This window comes from Branchiostoma floridae, chromosome 5, assembly GCF_000003815.2.
Source record: "Branchiostoma floridae strain S238N-H82 chromosome 5, Bfl_VNyyK, whole genome shotgun sequence".
Lineage (NCBI taxonomy): Eukaryota > Metazoa > Chordata > Leptocardii > Amphioxiformes > Branchiostomatidae > Branchiostoma > Branchiostoma floridae.
The window spans coordinates 23,221,713-23,226,594 of record NC_049983.1 but is presented as its reverse complement, the minus strand read 5'-3'; positions in this window follow the sequence as shown (position 1 = coordinate 23,226,594).

Sequence of the window (4,882 nt, the reverse complement as noted above, 5' to 3'; positions counted from 1 at the left end):
TTTTAACACTCAACAGTCATGTCATACATCGATCACCTAGGACCCGTCCATACCAAAGTAGGGAGGGTTTACAAAGGGTAGCTAATGCTTGCTGCCATACCTGGTAGGAATACAAGACTTTTCACTCAGTAAAATTAGTCATACAAGAAAAGAATAAGTACATAAAATAATTGTCTCGCACATGTCAGTCTATCACATCGTTCCGATCTAACACTGGGTTCTTTACTGATGTTTCAAAGTCTATTTTGCTAGATCGTGGCTTCTGAGTAGACTATGGTGACGTCGGGTGTCTCAAGTATCTATCTCTTAATTGGATGTGACCCCCTGCTTTGGTTGAGGTCACTGTTGCCCAGGACTAGGTTTGTCCAGCTTTCCCTGTCAATCACTGGAGACCACCGGAGGAAGTCTTCTAGGTTACAACTGGTATCCTTACTTGTCAAAAGATAACATTCGGTAGGAAAGTATAGCACACATTCAGTGATTACTGTACTTATAACACAAGATATTACATTTCTCTCTAGATTTCATCAACAACTCTAAGAATGGGCAACTTTTAACATATGTCTGTCCTAAGTCTTAGGCTATCTTAGGTACCTGTGCTGTATGCCCCCATTCTGTCTTCAATGGAGATGTTAACTTCCTACCCTCGGGTTTGTGCAGTCAACGACCTGTTAACGTACCATAACTAATTATCATTTCTAGAACTACCGAGCATCAGACTAGAGCCACAGCCTGGGAATGGTGGCAGTGAAGAAGTTCAAATGAACTGGCTTTCCTTCCGCGGGTTCTCAAACCCAGCAGAGTCTTTATCTGTCAAAGGATCGTTTTAGAAGACGTACGTCGGCCCGGCTCTTGTCATCTGCGTGTTGGCTTATCAGATATCGCTAATCGGTCATTTGAGATAACACCCTCGCCCACAATCTGGTGTAAAGGGATGGGCCGAAGTAAGGAAATACATAGGAAAACGGGGGCCAAAGTAAGTAAATACTTTGGGAGACAGCTATCATTACATCAAGCAGGCTAGGGGCCTGCTTACATGTGTTCGTGAGTTTGTGTGTTTGTATCTGAGACTGTGCGCGTGGGAACGCCAAAGGGAAGTTGTTTTTGATTGGCAAGATATGCCCTTAGACAAATTTGTTGGTGTTCGAGTCACGCGGTGTTCTCATTACACCATTAGAGATGCCATATAAGGTGTGGGGTATCACTACCCACCTTTCGCCGATAACATGTGCAAAAATTATCGTGTGCACGAGTTCTCGGAAAGCGTTACTAAGTGATAATTACTCACTTAAGCGACAGTCTGTCTAATCAAGGGCCGGTTTACACGCGGCAAAAAATTGACTTAACCTAAAAATGTCCTACGACGTTCGATGCACAACGTGTGTCCTAGGACGTTTTTGTTGCCCATGTAAAACTGGAAATGACGCACTGCGGTGCGCCGCAGTGAGGTATCTTCGGAGGTGCCACAATGCGGCGCGCTACAGCACGGCTCGCGTCACGCTAGCCCGCGGCGCGACTTTGTCGGCGCGCGTGCTTAAAAAATATGATTGAAAAATAAGAGTGATACAGGATGAATTCAAACAATTTCAAAGAGTGGCCATTGCACCATGTCAAGTTGTCACCTGGTCAGTCGCGCACTGTGAAACCGCGCGGGGCGAATCTTAAGTGGCAAAGCTTATGATCATGAGGTCAAGGATCTTCTAAAGCAAGATGACCTGTGCGCAATTAAATATCTGGCGTCGCCCTAGCCTAGCTGGGGAAAATGTTACTGCTTCGTGCGCATGCCCGACGGTTAGATACGGTGTCATGACCACATCTCACCTGTGCAGAATGTTCTGGGACCTTCAAGAAGGGAAAATTTAGTCGACTGTGGAAAAAATTGGGGAGGCAATACATAACGCCGATGGTGCGAAAACTTTTTATAAGCGACATCCTCCACTCCTTACAGATTGGCATCCCCCACTCCTTTACTGGCATTCCCCACTCCTTACACATTGACGCAGCTACTCGTGGGATGGGCCGATAATTGCCAAAAAAAATTACAAAAGCAGACAAAATTGCATGCTGCACACCAGTAAACAGCTTGTACTGAAAAAAGAAGGAACGTCGACATTTCTAGCATGGACACTTTGTTAGCTAAATGATTTCTGATCTTTTTTCTCGTTCTTGAAGACTCACTGACTTGATTTCACGGATGACATGAGGCTACAGCTAGCCCAGAATGCACCTGGTCAGATTTAAGGTGAAGGACGATTGAGGACGCACACCCGACAAAATAGCGCAGATTAAGTTATTGCTGTGATTTCGATTCGATCGATGTGTGTGACTTTTTATTGCAAGACCACTTATTCAGTAATCAATAAAAAATGTCCCCAAAAGCCGACCGGTAAATCGATTTTTATGACATCTATAACTGCAATTATATACTATCCGCAAGAGGCGCTTTCCTCCAGTAAACGGCTGATTGCATCGACAGGACAAACAATCACGTCCGACACTCGCTCGAATGCCGAAACTTTCTTACCCGATCCTGTCGGAAATACACAACCTTTCATCTCAAATTGAGTAAAGAGACACTTAATATTTGTTCTCATTACTCAATTAGAGATACCATATCAGTTTGGGGGTATCACTACCCACCTGTCGCCGATAACATGTGCAAAAATTATCGTGTGCACGAGTTCTCGGAAAGCGTTACTAAGTGATAATTACTCACTTAAGCGACAGTCTGTCTAATCAAGGGCCGGTTTACACGCGGCAAAATGACTTGTCCTAAAAACGTCCTACGATGTTCGACGCGCGTTATGTGTCGTAGGACGCTTGTTTTGCCCATGTAAGAATGGAAATGACGCGCTGCGGTGCGCCGCAGTGAGGTATCTCAGGAGGTGCCACAATGCGGCGCGTCACAGCACGGCTCGCGTCACGATAGCCTGCGGCGCGACTTTGTCGACGCGCGTGATTAAAAAAAAAACATGATTAAAAGATAAGAGTGACACAGGATGAATTTAAACAATTTCAAAGAGTGGTCATTGTATCGTGTCCAGCTGTCACCTGGTCAGTCGCGCACAGTGACTGTTAAACCGAGCCGGGCGAATGACTTGACTTGACGTGGCATGACTTACGATCATGGGGTCATGGATCTTCTCAAGCAAGAGGACCCGTGCGCAATTAGTTATCTGCGTCGCCCTAGCCTGGGGAAAATTTTACTGCTTCGTGTGCGACGATTAGATACGGTGTCATGACCACATCTCACCTGTGCAGCATGTTCTGGGACCTTAAAGAAGGGAAAATTTAGTAGATTGTGGACAAAATTTTGAATTGGGGAGGCAATACATAACGCCGACGGTGCGAAGACTTTTTGTAAGCGACACCCCCCCCCCCCCCCCCCCCCGTGGCCGCTTCACCCCGAATTTCAAACCACCGCGAACATTTTTCCGTAACAATAAGAGCCTTCAGTGCTTGGTGCTACCGGGAAATGGAATCCACCGCGAAAAGTCCATTTTCCCGCTTCCGCGAAATTAAATCTCCGCGAACTTTTATCCATGGATCAATAGCGTCGCCTGGCATTCCTTACTAGTACTTCAAAGAGTCGTCAAATAAGATAAATCCTATATTGTCATGGGACAAAAGCGTCGCCTGGCAATAGTCACTAAACCTGCAATCCTCTATCATCATACAGGTTTTTTTGCCGGGGCGCCGCAGGCGCCCGGCTTTGTCCCCGGTTTAATGGTTCGTCCTTGGATGGGTCTGCTATGGTCGCAAAATGTACCGTGCGTTTTTACGACAATTCTCAGCCCTTCTCAGCCCTTCAAATAAACGCAATGTACCGTGCGTTTTTACGACAATTCTCAGCCCTTCTTAGCCCTTCAAATAAACGTTGTAAGAATACTGTTTATCCATGACCTCTACTCGTACAGAAAACATTGCAGCGCTCATTAGCAAAGTCTAGGAAAGGAAAATGTTTCTTGATTTGCAGTAAAACACTGGTCATGTAACATTTGAGGAGTTGTCGTTAAATCGCACGGTTCATTTTGCGATAGCGTTGACGGGTCCGGGTATTTAGCGGAATAACCCGGAATAACCCGGAATAACCCGGAATAACCTTAATAAAGGATGAAAGCTACCGAAATACAGTGTGCTTTGATAAGTTAAGATCGCAGAATGCAATATTTTGGCATAAAATAATGTATATATGGCCATGGGAACAAGAAATATTACGGTTATTCCGGGTTATTCCGGGTCATTTCGGGTTATTCCGGTAAATACCCTCACGGGCGTTGACGGTGCGGAGGAGGTGAGATTTTTATCGTACAGAAATTGGTACAGTTTGTAAAGTTATCTTTCTGGAATTCGGATGTATTAAAATATAACATTACATTCTAAGGCGTAGTGTCATGTGAGTAAAATGAGCACGACATTTGACGAAAGATTTTGTGGAGGGTATACAGTCAAGTTTATTGTGCAACGATTGGAACAGTTTACGTGCGGGTGGGAGGGGGGCGTGCGTCTATATATGCAGCTGCAGGAGGTCCTGCAGGACATTTTCGATCGTAAGAGTAACGTACAATTTGAAAAGATAGTGATCATGAATTCGGACACATTGAAACATATTTCCAAGGAACGGTATATAGTTTTTTTAGTAAAACCAGTGTGTGGGGATTGACGAGAATTTAGATAGTTTAATGGTGCACTGTGCTTGAGCCGATGCGAGGCATTATGCAGGGCATTTTTGATTGTAAAAATATCGTACAAGTTGAAAAGATGGATCGGATTCTAATACATTAAAACATACATTTCCAAAGAATAGTAGAAAACAACGGATTGTAGCTAACTGTTAAACAATCAGCAAAGCAGTTGGCAAGATGTCACACCTGAACTTTTG